Source organism: Doryrhamphus excisus, linkage group LG12 (assembly GCF_037039965.1).
Source record: "Doryrhamphus excisus strain RoL-2023G ecotype Guam linkage group LG12, RoL_Dexc_Guam_v1.1, whole genome shotgun sequence".
Classification (NCBI taxonomy): domain Eukaryota; kingdom Metazoa; phylum Chordata; class Actinopteri; order Syngnathiformes; family Syngnathidae; genus Doryrhamphus; species Doryrhamphus excisus.
Genome location: NC_136368.1, coordinates 14,408,194 through 14,427,096, shown reverse-complemented (window position 1 = coordinate 14,427,096; position 18,903 = coordinate 14,408,194). Strand labels below are relative to the sequence as shown.

At 40.0% G+C, this 18,903-nt stretch overlaps 1 long non-coding RNA gene across 1 annotated transcript; it reads left to right on the top strand.

Annotated features, from left to right (window-relative positions):
* The first annotated feature begins 1,970 nt into the window (after positions 1–1,970).
* Positions 1,971–11,716, top strand: LOC144901527 (uncharacterized). The gene is made up of 3 exons (XR_013629566.1): positions 1,971–2,210; positions 9,665–9,762; positions 10,978–11,716. It is a non-coding gene; the product is annotated as an uncharacterized LOC144901527 (long non-coding RNA).
* The last annotated feature ends 7,187 nt before the right edge of the window (positions 11,717–18,903 follow it).

The window sequence follows — 18,903 nt, the reverse complement described above, 5'->3', positions numbered from 1 at the left end:
GGTTCTTCATGTATTGTAAACAATGAATAATAGGACTTTAAAGGGGACTACAGGAATGTTATTTCATGTTTTCAGGACTTTAACAATGTTCAAAAACATTAGAAAGTCGTAAAACGGTTTCTATGATCTTCTGGGGCAGAGCATTGTACAGTAGGCTCCTTTCCATCATGGACAATCAGCATCATCAATGCACAGCATCATCTCCTGGGAGAAAAGTAGTTCCAGTGGCAGATTACTATCACTGTCCTGCTCCAATGAGAATCGGCCATCTACCTACCTAGATCCCTACCTACACACCTACTCACCTCCCTCCATCTTTCTCTCATACACGTCACAATGATGTTGCTACTGTGCATTGTGTGTTTAAAAAAAAAAAACGAGACAGGCAAAGCGGTCCCTTATGGTCCAGGTCTCCCATGTTTGTGTCCAAGCATGTACAGTATGTCCAAGGTCGCCTAATCCAAGCATTCAAGTCAATCACCAGAGACCAAAGACCATCATTATTTAAGGAAAATATCTGAAAACCTACCATGGTAACACGATCTGGCGACGTCCAACTCAGGTCACACTGTACGTGTCGGATAAGGCCTCCGTCATTTTGTCCAGCACAGTCCTGACAAGTGGCAGCTGCAAGTAATCATCGTTCTCCAGTTAAGTGCTTTGATACTACAGTGACTGATTTAAGGCCGTCGTTCTGTGGCAATTTCGCCAAAACGTTCCCAGATGTTTGTAGGCTGCTTGACTTTTATTTTTTTGGTGTTCTGTTTGTGTTTGCCGCTCGTGGGACAGCCAGTAAAAACATCCACAGTGCTAAGTAACGCTTAACAAAAGCTGTTTGAAAAGTTGTGGTCGCGAAGTTTTACACGATTTGATTTTTGACCACAAGAGGGCAAAATTCAGTAACAATGTCGAGCTGTAGTGTTTTGCTTTCATTTTCAAAAGTTGCTTGAATAAAAATGGTGGCCTCTGTTTCTGGAATGGCATCTGTAAAGCTGAAGTTTACGGTGGACTTTAATGAGAGAGCGGTATACAACATGGAGCATTACAATACAATAACTTCAAAACTTTTTAAAGTTGACTCAAAAGTAATTAAGTAAAATGAATTGTCATTCATTTTTGCTTTTTTTTTCATTTCATTAGGTCTTCTTAAAATCTCTCCACAAAAAAATGTTTTTACAAATGACGGTCTCCCACCCATGTTCCCTGCTTGTGACTCTATACTACATGATATATTGAAAAATCTAGTTCATATTAAATTGAATGATGTATTAGTGTAAAAAGATTTTTAAAATAACCTAAAAGATATTTTTTGCATTTTCTTTTTCAAATAAAGGCGCCCCCCTTTAAAAAAAAAACACCCCCTCTATAGTATTGAGAGGATTGTTAAGCTCACATGTCTCCACTAGGGGGCAACATTGGCTAACAAAAATCGTGTTTACAGATGGACAAGTTAACTTTTGTCTTTTTTTTTTTAAACAATTTCTTTAACATCGCTCATAAAGTGACCTTGGCAAAATATATCAATACATAAAGAACGCGTACACTTTTTGATCGTACCAGGTTTTTGTGTGTGTTTTGAAAAGGTGTGTTTATGGAAGTGGTCGGCCCACATCTCATATCATCAAACGTGTAATTGTTCAAAGTGCTTCATTTATTTGTTTCAAGGCAGAGGAAAAAAAAAAGTTTAAACAAAAAAATAACCTGAGGGCTTTTTAATGGTGAGAAATTACAATGCAATCCTTTCTCTGCTCTCTGCTGTTTGTTTAGCTTTGACATCGGTGGGAGAACGGGAAGGGGTGGGGGTGCTTTAATATATTTTATATTTTCTACCACTTTAGTCCTCTCGTTCTTTAGTTTCGCCTTTTATTTCCAGTCAGTCATGCTAAGCTAAAGGCTAACACAACGCGTTAAGACTCTGTTAAAAAACAGTCCTTTTTGTGGCGGTCACACGTGCACACGTGGGACAAAGATTGTCCTTCACGTCGTGTGAGGCTTCACTCGGAGAGATAAAGTTACCGCTCAAGTGGTTGGAGACGGGACTTTGATCCGACCCACCGAGGACTCTTTGTTGTTATTTTTGGGATTTCTCCTGGGTGCCGCGAAAGAGCGCTTTCGACAAGTCTCATCTCACACACACACACGGCAACATTTGTTCATGCTAACACCCACTTTTACATGTAAAATAACATGCTCGCTGTCACGTCAGTCAGGTAGGGATAGGGATACTTTTAAAGCTCTTTATTGCCGTCTTTTTCATTTATACTCCATGTCTGTTAATGTGTGTATAAACCTACGGCAGTAAATTTACACACAGGTCTGTAAATGCGTACAAAGAAGTCAATAAATGTTTAAATGGCATTCATAAAAGTTATATAAGTGGACTAAAGGAAGTGTAAATGTGTAGACATTTCTAAACATGAAAAATACATATATGGAGCTGTATATAGAGCAATAAATTGTGTAAATATACAGTATTTGTCAAAAGTATTGGGACACTTATGTTAATGATTGACAATGTGTGTCAAACTTTTGACTGGATACTAAATGATATATACATTCATGTGTACAAAGATGTTAAATGTTAAAACAAACATATATCATTCTATAAATATGTACGTAGATCTTTAAATGCAAGGCGAACACCCACACCGATTTGTAAGCTTGATGCTGCTTGTGTAAATGCGTGTATGCTTCCATGTTGACGTCGTCTCGGGATGAAATAAAAGAGTTAGTAGTTAGCAAGGTTTTGCGTTTGATATCAGGATCCAAAACAAAATGTGACCTTTGACCTCTCGCAGACACAAAAACAAATATTTAGCCTTGCCGCATGTTGTGTCGCCGCGACGTTTAGCGGGTTGACGTCTCGTCGCGTGTTCGCCGCGACTCCGAGGTGTCACATCAGAGGCATTTCGGGTGTTTCAAACATGGCGGCGACGCGACGGCGACGCTCCTCTCACAGTGCGACGCCGACCTCTCCTCTTAACCCGTGCCGAGCTTGTGGCTAACAACAACAATCAAAACTAGCTGCTGCTGCCGCTTTTTGACAGAAGAGCGACGTATAAATGATATGCATCTCCCGCTGCTCCCATGGCAACCGCCTTGACTTTATTGTCGGCTCCCTTTGATCCCGCCAAGCTTTGATTCATTTTTTCTTTGGCCCTTTTAGCTAAACATATCATGTGAGTTTGAAGCTTTGTTCCTGACAGGCCCGCGTCTTCCTTCGGCTCACTCCGCGGGCTCCTGACGCCTCCCAGAGGATCCGTGGAGGAAGAGGAGAGGAATTCCGCCCCATTCAAAGACTTCTGTCTTGACTTCTTCTCTCTTTCGCTTTCTCCGGGCTGCATCTTCCATTGCTTCCTCAGATGATCTGGTTTTTGACTCCATACCTTCCTGCCAACTTTCCCTGTCCTTTCTCAGCTGTGCGGGGCAGTCTGCAAACAGTAGACTGTAGATCAGGGCTGGGCAAATATTTTGACTCGTGGGCCGCATTGAGTTAACAAAATTGTCCGGGGGGCCAGAAACATATTTAACACACACACAAACTATTTTATGCTTATATATTTGTGAATTATTTGTCTAATTTTATCTGTAAAAGTGTTATACTATGAGCTGTATGCTATCATGTCCCTTTTTTCAGGAGTACTAAAATCAGACCACATCAAACTATGTAATTTAATTTTAGTTTTTTTGTTTTTAATACTAAATTAGACATCCGACTTGCAAGTCATGTTGCCAGTTTGTATGTTAAAAGTTGAAATACTTAGAAAGCAACTGGCGGGCCGGATTCAAACGCTTGGTGGGCCACATGTGGCCCGGGCCGTAGTTTTCCCACCCCACGCCAATGTGCTCCCCTGCATGTTCACATATTTTCATTGTATTCTCTGCTTCAAATTGTAAATACTTGGACATTTATTTCTTAATAGTTACTTAACTCATTTAATTTTTAATTAATCCATATTTCAAAAGCCGTCCCTCTTGGTACGGACCATTTTTGATGATTTTGACTGATTTGTCAAGGCACACAGAACATTTTTTGAAAGATTAGACTCTCATCTTTCGTCAGAAAAAATAGTATCCCAAGTAGTGTTAGCATTTATAGCTGTGGCTGTAGGCAACCTCTTTGTGTTGTTAATTCCACTTTCTTATTTGAGGCATCATGAGCAGCTTTATGTAGCCCTGTCGGCAACACCCAGATATCATTTTTGTTTTATTAGCGCCAAAGATTGTTGGTTGTTTTGTTGTAGTGTTTTAAAGTACATGTTCGAAATAAATAATAAAGTCGGCAGTAGCTATATTTAAAAACATCCAGCAGCTTTACCTACCTCTGCATGCACCTTAAAATGTTGCACCTTTTACTGCTAATTCAGTATCGGTATGTGTTGTGCGTCAGTAAGTGATGACCATGTGTGTCAAAGAGCTACATTTTCCTTTCCAGTTTCTCATGAATGATATATCATTATTAACGTTAAAACGAAAATAATAAATTATAGGTAATGAGTTTTCACATTTCATAAATAACACCCTCTCTCCAATTACCGCCTCGTCCTCTTTGTGGGACGCACTGGCTATAATTACAGTGTTTACGGTGTGTTGCTGCGTAAGGTAAGCTAATTAACGGTTTGTGGTTAAAATACTGTGACTGGAAGTAATAATTTGAATATAATACACGCATAATTAACTTTAAGCAAATGAAAACAATGTTTCTCGCTCCATCTGTTCTCAATCAAGAGAATATCTCAAACAGTTGGTGGAGTCAGCTTACAGACGTTTTGAGGGTTTGAGTTCGCTCATTATCAGACCTCTTCGACAACTATACACTTTTTTTAAAAGCTTTCATTTTGTTTTTTTTTTAAATAATTGTTTTCATTGTCATTCTGTGTCAGAGATCATATGCGAGGATGGACCGTGGGAATCAGTGATTAAAATTAACAACAGTTGGTTTTTTTTTTGCTCCTTTTAAAATCACATGTGGTCAATTAATGAGGTACCCAGTACATATTGCAGGAGTAGAACTTTCCAATTAAAAGTATAAAAATTTATACAGTGTTCTCTCGCTACGTTGTGGTTCACCTTTTGGGGATTCACTTTTTTTTAAAGTGTAATTTTGCATGTTTTTTTACAGCATATGAAGCATTGTGTTCGGTGTCCTTGCAGTGTATTAGAGTGATACATTGGTGGGCTGTTGGATGTGTTCCTGTATTTACTACTTGCTACCACTCGTGACAGTTGAACACGTATCAGCTCGTTTCAGCCGTCTGTTTGTTTGTAGTCGGCTAAATATAGAGCCACAACAGTCTTGATTGGCTAAGAGAGATCCTGCCCATTGTGTTCTCCATTCTGATTGGCTGTAGAACATTGTCAATCATTATCTTTTGTGTTCCAGTTGTATGATTGCTAGCTGCTAGCAATCATACATACTGAATGAAGGCAGAAGTTACTCGGCTGTAAATGAATCTTTGGTTCATTGAGGACAACAAGGAAAAATATTTTTTAACAATGATACAAAAACGTTACAGCCCAACGGCGCCAGGACAAGCCATGGTCAGGAGTGAATGGAGAGTCACTTAAATTCTCATAAGTTGAACATCAAGATTCAAACAAAATTTGAACTTTGAGAGTGTTTAAAGAAGGGAAATGTGATAAATTGTTAATGCCTGTCTGAGAAACATGTGTAAAGTGTATGGAGGGGTTTTACAGCCTTAAAAATATACAGTATAATAACTGTACAATAATATAGTTGGCTACTGTGCGGATTTCACTTATTGCAGCCAATTTGGGGAACTTTTTGGGGGTGGCATTTTTGTGGGGAGAACTTGGCAGGCAGGTTGTGGTGAGTTTTCGAGGCTCGCAATGTGATCATCCGTCTAGCAGCGGTTAAATCCCCGGTCCCAGCCCGCTGGACTTGCAAGTATGGGCAAAATCTGGGCATGGGTACCGCCTTAGTATGGATTGGGGGGCATGCAGACACTATGGAGCACTTTTAGTGCAGGAGGAACTTTCGTTGTGTGCGGGGCTGCGTTCTGCGTTCAACCACTTCTGAGACCTGAGAAGGCTTCTGGAGCATAGTCTAATAATTTGTTATTGTTAATGTTGATTCAAAATCGGAAAATGTCAACGTCAACTCACAGGATGATTTGGAAGGGAAAGGGGAGCTAGACTTGTGTCAAAAATAAACTTTTTTAGGGGCGTCTCAGTGACTTGCAGTTTTTGCCATGTGCCAGTGGTCCTTGAATGTAACTCCTCAAATAGCGGGGATCAACTATGTACCCAAATGTAATATAATGATATATTTTTTTAAATTTAAATAACATTTTAAGTGCAAAAATATAAGCTATTGTTGTATATCTACAACTTGTATTCTAAAAGTAATTGGATTAATTTCATTCTGTAAATCTACACTCTTACCTATATGTTTTTCTCATGTTACACATTGAATTATTTATGAGAATTTAAGTGGATGTGGTTAACTTAGGTAGTTATGTGTCTTGGTGTGTGTGTGTGTGTGTGTTCCCTATATGTTGTGGGAACATCAATCTTTTAACTTGGTCACCACAAGGTTTCTGGTTCCATGTGAAAGTTCAGGCTTATAGGTGAGTTTACATTGAATTAAAGTGGTGGTTTTGCTTTGACTGAGGCATGCAACAAATATAAGTCACAGTAATGACTTCTGTAGTGACGGAAACAAGACCACACTTCCCATAAATGTCAGAAACGAGGGTGTGGCCTCATGTTCCGAGGCTGCACATTAGAATGCGCTAAGAAAACTTTGAAAAATGAGCTTGTTCTGTTTTTATGTTTATGACAGTAGGCAGCAAAAAAAAAAAAGGGGGGGGGGGGCTGCAGCAAAGTGGAGACTGTGGAGTATAATACTGCAGGAACAGGCTAAGCTAACGTTCTATAGAAACTTATTCTTAAAATAATTGCACAATTTCCCACATAATAGACCTTGATGGATGAAAGATATTCACTGTTTTGGTAGTTTTGAAAGTGCACCCGATTTGTTGACATACGGTATAATCAACACCAATCCAATGTGATGCAACATAAAAAAAAAAAAACAAAGAGCGAACTATTTTGATTCATCTCCATACTTTTAATAATGACCGTCACTGTCAGTTTAATATTGTGGTTAATTAGTCAAAGATGAACTATTAACCTGCTGCACCCATCAGCACTCTGTGACCTCATTGGTGACAGTGTGATTTCTCACCAATGGGGGGCAGTAGAACAATGCTGGCTGAAGCACATTTCCCATGCTCAGCACCTTCAATGGGCAAGAAAACAGCCTGTATTGAGTTTTTTTCTCACTAAAAAATGTGATATTAAAAAATATCAAATGAAAATAATTAATTATTATTACAATGAAAGAGTATGTATGAAAATTGTCATCCACCGTCCTAACGCTTGTAATTAGTATTCCATATTTTTATACATCAATTGTAATATTTTTCAAAAAGTGAAACTTGAAAAAAAATTGTATCATAAATTTGGAAAAATTGTCTCAAATCTCAACATTGTAAACTGCTGGTTTGTGCCTTTTAAAATAACTGTATCTATACATTCATCACTGTTATACTGTAGGTTTTTTTATATGTATATGCTTTTATACAGGGGCCGCACGGTGGACTAGTGGTTAGCATGTAGGCCACACAGTCAGGAGATTCAGAAGAGCTGGTTTCGAATCTCCGTTGGGGATCTCTATGTAGAGTCTGCATGGAAACATGTACGTATGTTAGGTTAATTGACGACTCCAAATTGTCCATAGGTATGAATGTGAGTGTGAATGGTTGTTTGTCTATATGTGCCTTGTGATTGGCTGGTGACCAGTCCAGGTTGTACCCCGCCTCTCGCCAGCACATCGCTGTGACACTAATGAGGACGAGCGGCATAGAATATGGATGGATGGATGCTTTTATACAATATAAATATAATATAAAACATGTATTTACTATTATAATATACATAAACAATAAATCTATACACTAATTGACATTTTTTCATAATTTTATAGGATTTTTTTAAATTCATCATTTTTTAAAATGACTTTTGTGCACATAATCACGTCCATCAATAGCTGGAGTGTAGAATCACACAATTACACACTTTAACTGCGCAACAAAAGTACATTTTGGTGCATATCCCTGATTTTGTCAGGTTTTTTTCCCCCTACATTATTTCACAATGAATAATGTATTAGTTTTACTGATAAAATTCAGGAATTCAAAATTGTAAAGGTCTTCACTCTAGTTAGTTTAATTTTCACTGTATATTCCACTGTCTAATAATGTCACGTTGTCGTCATTCAAATTTAGCTGTGCTGTCTTTATTTACAGTGAAAATACTTGGTACAATACTGCTCTAGTGCAGTTGTGAGCAGAGCAAACAGCTGCCTGATGAATAAGTTAGGTGCTCTAAATATGGCTGAGAGTCATGTATCTTTAAAAACGTATTTAATAATGGTAATCAAGATAATCAACAGCGTAGCAATTACATCTTTACACTTTCCCTGGTTAATTATGGATCGTGGGGAAAGGCTGCCTTGCCTCGTCGGTCTCAGGTGGATTGTTCGTCTTAAGTGTTTGCGAATGGAAGCGTAGCCGCTCGCTCTCTCTCGCTATCTACGACAGAGGACGTTTTATTTATTGATGTGTTTTAGTAAGGGAAGACCCGATGTAGTATTCATTATCATAAAGGCCTGCAGTCACGCACACGGAGCCGCCATCTCGTTCTCAACACGAGAAGGCCTCACAGACCTGCATGTCACCTGTCCCTCAAGCTACCAGCCCAATGTTTTTGTCTGCTTTATTTCAAATGTGTTGTATCTTTCTTGAAAGCCGAGTGTGAGCGTGTTGCACCTGCTTGCGTTGGTCTCATCTCTGCGTTATTGCGGGTGAAACTGGATGTGAACCCTGCAGAGGCCTTCCTTCCTCGCTCTGTTGAATTATTTACACTCAAAGAGGAGAAGATGAGAGATACACCAGCACGAGCGAGTCAACGTTTTTATCCAGCTTCATCTTTGCCAAATAGCTGGCAAAATGGAAACAAATACCTTCAATGGAGCTCTCCTGTTTGCTTTTAGCCTGAGAGCTCATGAATAGAATGCGTAATACCTCTGCCAGGGCTAAGTAAATGTTTGACACCTGTAACTTTCAACCAAAATAGTGCTCTCCTGTTATGTTTTTTTTTTTAATAATTAAGCATCACATAGGGATGTTGCTTTGCATTTTTTTTTGTGTTGTGGCTTTTTTTACCCACCTTTTTTGATCGTAGAAACTCTATACAGTCATTGGCTAGTCTATATGTCAGACATTAAGTGCTAGTGGTTGGGTAGTGACGTCCCTTACGTCTCATTGGTCACTATACAGGTCACCAGTGAATGTGATTGGGTGGCGACTAGTCCAGGGTGTACCCCTTCTGTCACCCAAAGTCAGCTGGGATAGGCTGTAGCATACCTGCCACCCTAGTGGGGATAAGAGGCATAGAAAATGGATGGATGGATATGAACACGCATTGTGTTCTGTGTCCTTGTGGTATATTAGGGTGATAAATTGTTGTTGAAGACCTGCAGCTTCAGCTGGTCTTTGGGTTTATGTGTCTTTTCCAGCAATTATGAACCCTCAGCCAGCCGTGAAGTTAAACTGACTCAATGAATCTTTGGTTTAAGGAGGAGGACGACGGCAGGAGGAATATGTTTTAACAAGGATACAAAAACACTACAGCTGAATGGTGCCAGGACGAAGCGCAGTCAGACCAGTGAATATCGTGAGTCACTCAACTTATTACAATTACTTACAATTTTGAGAGTGTTTAAAATGTGAGAAAATGTTATGCCTGTTTGAGAAAAGTGAATGAAGTGTATTGTGAGGGAATTTACAGCCTTAAAACATGTATGATAATTGTAAACAAATGAAGTTGGCTACTTAACAAATTTCACTTACTGAAGGCGATTTTGGGAACATGTCCCTTGCGCTAAATGAGGGAGCGCAGTATTACTTACTATATTTCATTGGTTAGTCAATCTGTCAATCATTGCATGTCATCCAGGTGATCCCTCATCTTTATTAGTTTTTCAGTAATGACACAAGTCAACAGTTACACACACTACCAGTAGTAAGTCAATTCTATTCAGTCATTGACTGATCTACATGTCAGTTATTATATATCAGGTAGTGATGTTCCTCATGCCTCATTGGTCAGTCTACATGTCTGAGTTGTGTGTTACTTGATTTACTCTTCATTGGTCAGTCGACAGGTTAAAATTGCACACAGCACCAAATCAGTCACTCACATCTCACACTTCATTGGTCAGTCTAAATGTCAATAATGACACAAAACACCAATGATTGGTCAAAGATGTTGTGCTTTACAAGTCAGTCTAGTACATGACATGTCATTACATGCAGTACCAGTGATTGGTCAGTGGTGTCACTAGTTCTAGTTTTAATTAAATAATCTCTGACAAAGCTGTGTAGTAGGGGTGGTGGGTGTTCCTGTGGGGTGTGGAGTCTACAGTTTGTTCTCAATCGGTCCGTCACATTCCTCACATTTAATCGGTCAGTCTACAAGTCAGTCATTGGCTGCTTATGTAACTCGCTCCTCAATGGATATGCTCGATATCAATCATTTCAGGCGATACCTGACTGGTCGATTAGGTTACCAACTCTTCATTGGTCAGTCTGTGTGTCAATCATCATAGCTGCTTACAACAGGACATAGAATAGTGGAAAGCAGGACTCCTCCTGTTCATTCTGAGTGTGAGGGAGCTGCCAATCCTCCCTCACTGATCAGGTGTATGCCCCACCTACACACTGTCAGGTTTCTATTTGTGTATATATTTGGCTTTTGTAATTTACATATATTCTGGTTAGTACTTTGATTATATTTGGTTGCCATTTAAGTTGTTTAATTAGTTAGTTTTTCATTTACAAGTCATTGGTTTTGTTCCTAGTTTCTCATCAGTTTCTCCTTTTTTTTGAGGTGATTGGTCGGGGCACAAACATGGAGGTGAGCCCATGTGAGTGCAGGCCACAGCCTGATCACCTTAATTGGACTCTCCCAAGTGTCACCTGGAGAAGGGGGGGGATTAACTGGGTGTTAGTTTGGTAATCTAAGTTATGTTTAATCGAGTGCTTAAATGTAGACAGGAAGCGAAACTTCAACGTGGGACTCTTGAAAGACTTGTAATATAAAAGAAGGGTGTTCTTACACTGAGAAGTGGACAAACTTCATTATATTAGTTTTCGGTTGCTTTTCACTAGTAAAAAAAACATTCATATTAAAAGAAATCAGACAAAAAACAGTGAGAGAGACAAGGTCATGGGTCAAACTGCAAGATACATAATTCTGCCAGTCACTTCCCAGTGTTATGTGATGGGAAAGTTCTCACCTATTTAATTTGATGAGAGATGAGACAAGAGAGCGGGTTTCTAGCGTTTCCTCGCCGCCTCCTCTGTACTCACCTTGACACCTGATGGTATAAAGAGACGTCACCGCCAAGTGCCACTATAATTCTTGTAATTACTGTGAACTCGGAGAAATAAATAAATTTGCTCCTTCTCTTTGTGAGCGTCTGACAGCTTTCCCAGCATCCCGCACTGAAGGAAATTGTGGCGTGCGTTACATGTGGGCGGTTTTCATGGCAGTGTGTGTGTGTGTGTGTGTCTTTTGTGCATGTGCTTATGTTTACATAAGGTGCTTGTAAAAAAAAAAAAAATAAGAGCGACATTGAGACAGAAGTGAAAATGTTGACAGCTACAGTGGAGCTTGTTGTTGACGCTGATCATGTGAAGGCAAACTTTGAGGCTGATGAGCTTGGAGGCGCGGCTTTGTAAATAATAAGTTTCCTTTCGGGTTCTTGTGCGGTTGCTTCCGTCAGTGACGATTGGCTGTGACCTCGTCTGCTCAGCTCTGAGGATGGTTGGGGGTATGAAGAAGTCTTTAGGTAAAAGTATGACACTTCAATTTAATGCAATATAGTCTGAAATTTTTACACACCTGCTTGTCAGTCCCCTAAAGGTATGTCCTAAATTTCATCGTGATTTACTTAAACACTCTAAAGTTACATTGTAGAATGCCTTGAGCTGTGTGAGAAATTTCAAGTAACACTTATAGGATTACAGAAACAGAAGAAACAGAAACCTGTCAGTCATTACATGGTCAGTTTTACAGTGTCAAGAGCGTGGAGGAGACCCCAGGAGACAGGATGGTAACAGCGCAGTAACAATAAACATGTTATTAAATAGCCTTACTATTATCTTTGCTACATCCAATGATGTGTTACCTTAATACTACTCAAGGCTAGTAGAGAAGTAGAGATTAAACATGAAATTAATGCCTAATGGATTATTATCTTGGCCAGTGGTGATTCTCCAGCCAATGGCATGTCACCTTACTACTATTCAACATCAAGTCAGTACACTCTAGAACAGGGGTCTCAAACATGCGGCCCGCGGGCCAAATGTGGCCCACAGGACACGAGTTTGAGGCCCCTGCCTTCATATGAAAGTTTAATGTTAGTGCAGCCCGCGCAAGTTTGATATGTATGCTGTATGGTATCATGTACCCAGAAAAAATTATTACGTTTGATTAATGTTCACGTTAAAGGTTAAATAACTGTTAATAGTTATCCTCCCTATCCGTGTGGAAGTGGTAAGTTTTTGGCTATTTAAGTTTAAAGGAAATAACTTGAAGGCTACCGTTTAGGTCGCTAGCTCTCTAGTTTGCGAGTTAGCATGTGTCTCAAGACCCTGCAGTTGTGCAATATGTTGTAAATAAAAAGAGTATAAATGTGACTATAGTCGTGTTTTGTCATGTCTACAGGGCTCTAATAATGCTTTGTTAATTTTAATCTGAAAAAAATAATTTGTCTACCCACCAACTATATGTGGTTTCTTAAGTTTTTATTATTTGCTGTTTTATTATTATTATTATATTTATTTATTACTGATTGATTGATTTTCTTCATTCTTGATTTGTTTATTTTGTTTTTCATCTTATTTTGTGCAGAAAAATAAAAATTAAGATATTTCAGAACAGTGGAATGTTTTATCAGAGCTTTTATTGTAGAAAATTGGAACCAAAGCACTGAAAAATTTTGTATATTTTTCTGTTTTTAATAAATGCGTTTTTTTTATTTTTTGGAAAACCTGATGCAGCCCAGCCTTGCCCAGACCCTAGCTCCAGTGGCCCCCAGGTAAATTGAGTTTGAGAGTTTGAGACCCCTGCTCTAGAAGTAGCTCCTCCCCTTTAAATTATACATGGAAAAACAATCTAGAAGCATGTTCATTAAAGACAACGATGAGGGGGAAAAAAAGGGAAAATCAGCTCATAAATATTTCTTTCAAGCAAATCTCTATACAACCAAGCAGTGAAGGGTGGGGTTTGAGGGTTTTGCGACAGTGCCCCCCCCCTGACTGCAGTCATGGATCGACTTTGCCTGTGACGGCTGTTAAAGCTCCTCCTGCCTTCTCCTGCTACTCCACTACGGCAAAGAGATGGCAGCGATGGCGGCGGCGCTCGGATGACACATTATTATCCTTTAATCTCCCTGGCTCGGCTGGTGGAGCATCAAATTGAAATATCCTGAACAGATGTAAAAACACATGTGGGCCCGGGCGCGCAAGCTGCGCCGCCGCTTTTGTTTCATCTTGCTGTGATGTGAGCCTTAAGGAGAGAGCTTTTTAAAATTTCATCACTATTCAAAAGGATAATTAATACGTACCCCCAGGCTTTGATTATGCGATACCCGGTGTGTAGCGCCACTGCTGTTGCCATAATGAGCCCACTCATCATCATCATCATCATCATCTCAAGCGCTCTGTCTGCTTGTGCCTCCCTGGCAAACATACAGTTTGCATAAGGTACTTAAGATTCTGCACAGGCACCTTTTTGTGTGTTAACACCTATACACCTGCTATGCTTGTATGCATTGAATGCACTTGAGGTGTGTCGACTCCCTGCTCTCATTTGCAGTTCAGCGCTATAACATCACACTAGTTTGTTTACAAGAGACCCCCCCCTCGCCGCGCGCCAAACAGGCCATTTGTGGAGCAGCCCTCCCACATTAGGTGGACAGGCAGGTGGAGAGTGACAGGTGTCAGAATGGGAATATTGTGCGGTAATGAGAGCTGTCAATTAGGATGCCTCCAGGCTGAGTAAGCAGTGAGCAGTCTAATATACGCAGGGGGTAATCTTGCACTGTTGACACTTGCCTCCAAAACCCCCCCTAAAACACTCAATAAGACACCAGCTCCTCATTGGTCAGTCTACCTGTCAATCACGTGAGTGATTTTGCCATGTTTTTCATTGATTCCAAACATGTTGAGGAGGCCATACTAGGTCACATGACTGCAAATTACAATTGTGAGGCCCCCTATGGGCTATGGTCAAAATGCTTCGGAAACATGCTAGCATACATGCAATACCGATATCCTCCAAGTTTTCTAATCATTAGACAAACAGTCAATGACGTAAAAATGGTGCGGACCAATTTTGCTTAAATTTGGACATTGGCCATTTAATAAAGTAGTTAACTTGCAAAAAATAATTTTACAATAAAGTACACAAAAATACAGTAGTTAATTAGAAACTAATGACTAAGGCACATCAATTAAGAGTAGTTACTGAGGAACTAATACAGAACTAATGAGAAACTAATGAACATAAAAACTGGATATGGTCGGCTAGGCCCTCAGCTCCTCATTGGTCAGTCTACCTGTCAATCAGCAGCATCTCAGAGGAAGATGAGGGTTTGTTGAGGAAGTAGAGCGTGAGTGATTTTGCTGTGTTTTTCATTGATTCCAAACATGTTGAGGAGGCCATACTAGGTATGTTTTTGCTTAAATTTGGACTTTGGGCATTTAATAAACTAATTCATTCACTCATTCATTTATTTTCTATTTCATATATTTTCTTTTTCCTCACGAGGGTCGCGGGGGTGCTGGAGCCTATCCCAGCTGACTTTGGGCGAGAGGCGGGGTACACCCTGGACTGGTCGCCAGCCAATCACAGGGCACATATAGACAAACAACCATTCACACTCACATTCATACCTATGGACAATTTGGAGTCGCCAATTAACCTAGCATGTTTTTGGAATGTGGGAGGAAACCGCAGTACTCGTAGAAAACCCACGCATGCACATGGAGAACATGCAAACTCCACACAGAGATGGCCGAGGGTGGAATTGAACCCTGGTCTCCTAGCTGTGAGGTCTGCGTGCTAACCACTCGTCCACCGTGCCGCCTAATAAACTAGTTAACTTGCAAAAAAATAATTTTACAATAAAGTACACAAAAATACAGTAGTTAATTAGGAACTAATGACTAAGGCACATCAATTAAGAGTAGTTACTGAGGAACTAATACAGAACTAATGAGAAACTAATGAACATAAAACCTGTATAGAGTAGTTACTAAGGAACGAATGAGTAGTGGTTACGGTTAGTGGTTAAGTTGGTTCATTCCTCATTAACTTCACTAATTTTGTGCATCTTATTGGAAAGTGTTACCAGAAAATATTTGGACTGGAATTGGGGGGGGCATGTTGAACACTTGACCCTCTCTTGCCCCCCAAAACAGAAAAAAGTGTCAATTTTCAGTTGACATCTTTCAACAGATAATAGGACATCAGTGTGACACGGACACAATGTCCTCTGACGTCTTGCACCCTGAACAATGCACCTCTCCCAATCTCTCTTTGAAGCATCACGGGTAAAAAAAAAAAAAAAAAAAAAAGAGGATGTCACTGGAGATTTGCCCCTAGCGCCAAACCATGCCACTTAACCCCACCAGGAATTTTCAGCATGTTCCACCAGCCTTGAAGTGACACGCATGGGGGGGTGGGAGCACCCCAGAAAGACCGTGGAGACATCAAGGTGGATAAGGTGGTGAGACTTTCTCCGTTCCTGGAATTCAATTCTGTGCCTGACACCGCGTGGAATTAGCTTTGGACAGGTGAGTGATGGGTTCAAACCAGGTGGCAAACGGGAGTCAGATCAGAGTTGATGTGTAGTGCCTGAAAATACATTCAGGACACAGTTATCCCAGTAACGTTAAGACCTAGTGGACACTCATATCGGCCTTTGTTGACATTGTGGCATTAGCAACTAGTGCCGTGACGTTAGAGTATTTTGTGATTTTTGTCTGTACTGTATGAATTGATATAACTTTAAAAAAATGAAAATTATAACAAAAATATGCTTCACAAATTTTGAGTGTATATTTTCAGTTGCAACTTTGCACTGTTCCTGCACCTCTGCCAACTAGTGGCCTGGCATGGATATAACAGATTTTTTTTTATTTTTTTATAGGTCAATGTGGAAGTGGACGTAGTTATCATCTGTACATGAAACACCCGAAGGTAACGCTGCAGTCAATAATCCCTTTTCCATCGCTGTTAATTAGTTCCAGACCTGCCCATGATAAGTCAATTTTCACTACGTCAGATGCCTGATGTATGAAAGGAATGTTTTCATACAGTAACTGACATGTATATTAACCAAGTTACAGCAATATTATTATTGTAGTAGCCAGCATGAAAAACTATTGATATCTCCCTGACAGGATGCATCGCTAATCGCTAGTCTCTGTTTCATCCAGAGACGGAAAAGTGGATACATACCTCTCAATTTCGCTACTGTTAGGAGCACACGTCTCGTGCTGGAAGACACAGCCATCCCAAGGAGAGCGGACATTGTAAGTGTTGTCGCTGCTGTTGTTATTGAAGGAACTAGTATGTGTAATATGGGCTTAAAAATAAGTTTCTGTAGAGTTTTAAATCATCAAAATAAGGCAAGATACTGCAACTATTACATGTATTACATCAGTGTACGTGTTAATGCATGATCACAGTATGTATATCAAACAATGCAACGTTGTTAGAGGGCTTCATAGTCAAAATAATTGTGTCCAAATGACATCATTGTAAGATAGCTGAAATTAACATGTTTTATGCATAACATGTTAATATGTATCTCGCCACACATTAGAATCAATTACATATTTCATTCATTTTCTGCCGCTTTTTCCTCACAGGGGTGGCAGGGGGTGCTGGAGCCTATCCCAGCTTTCTTCGGGCGAGAGGCGGGGTACACACTGGACTGGTAATTACATATTTATTTAATTCAATTTTAATCTTAATAGACACAGGCAGCTGTGTGCTTCCATACACAGCAGAAATGGTCGCTTGGTAAACATTGATTCATTCATTTTCTACCGCTTTTCCTCACGAGGGTCGCGGGGGGTGCTGGAGCCTATCCCAGCTGTCTTTGGGCGAGAGGCGGGGTACACCCTGGACTGGTTGCCAGCCAATCACAGGGCACATATAGACAAACAACCATTCACACTCACTTTCATACCTATGGACAATTTGGAGTCGCCAATTAACCTAGCATGTTTTTGGAATGTGGGAGTACCTGGAGAAAAACCCACGCATGCACGGGGAGAACATGTAAACTCCGCACAGAGATGACCGAGGGTGGAATTGAACCCCGGTCTCCTAGCTCGCTTGGTAAACATCACTTTCAATTTTTAAACTGCAAAAGTGACCACTGCAGTGAAAATAATGTCATCTCCAACAAAAGGGGGACCTTGCAAAAAAAAAAAAAAGTTTGGGAACCACTGCACTCGAGCAACAATTAAGAATGTCCTGAAACTTGGATCCCTGCCTCGACCCCTCTCCTGCCGCTCTTCATGAAGTCCTGCCATGGGATGCAATTATTGCTAGATGCCAGCTGACAGCCTGATGCCTGTTGCCATTGTGATGAGGCTCTCATCCTGGGGCTTTCTCTAGGCAAATGGCATCCTCATCCTTCAAATCAAAAACCTCTTTCTGGACTATTGGCTGCGATCAGACACAGGGATATGGGCATGGTTCCCATTGTTGTTCCCCTGGAGAAACTCATTATATATAACAAGTTAATATTTAAACTTTAACAATGATTAGGAGTGTATGGAAAAGTAAGGAAATACTCCATAGTGCTTTTTGTTTTATTATTATTTGTTTAATTCATTTATTAACCACAGCACAACACAGCAGAAACATGACCAATTTTGTAATAGCGGCATGTAGCAAACTGCATAGTCAGCAAAAATATCACAGTTTAGTTCATTTTGAACAAGAGTATGGCAATTGAGTAGCAGCATTTTACTCATAATAATTCAAATGTAGTATACTGCCGTCATCTCCCGGCAGTCATTAGCTTTTGTCGACCATATAACCATAGATTGTAGCCCATAAATTGCTGTGATGATGTATTAAGATGAATGAAGCTAAATGAATGAAAATGGAACAATTAGTCGCTATATTTGTCATTTTGCACTTTGCCTGTTAGTTGAGAAAACACACTCAGGCAAAGTTCAGTGAATGCTTTGAATCGTTTTAATTAATGCACATTGTTGTGTGTGTTTCCTTCCTCACGGTCCCTACGTAGGTCCCTGTGTACCTATATCTGTGAAGTCATAAATAAATGAGTACACACTGTATACACTGTGCACTGCCACCAACTAATTATCATGCAAATCAAGCAGGAACAAAGCATGGTGGGACTGTTATCTATGCTATGTTGCTGGTGAAATTCCCCAAAGTGCTTAGCCATTGTCCACCATGCAATTAGGGAGATCACATAGTCACTGTGTGACTTGTTACACTTTTTAGCCTTCATTAACAAGGAATACTTGATAGTTTATTATTATTTTTAGTTTTTCAGTAGATACTGATTTAAAAAAAGGGCACATATAGACAAACAACCATTCACACTCACATTCATACCTATGGACAATTTGGAGTCTCCAATTAACCGAGCATGTTTTGTGGGAGGAGTACCCGGAGAAAACCCACACATGTGCAAGGAGAACATGCAAACTCTACACAGAGATGGTCAAGGGTGGAATTGAACTTGGGTTC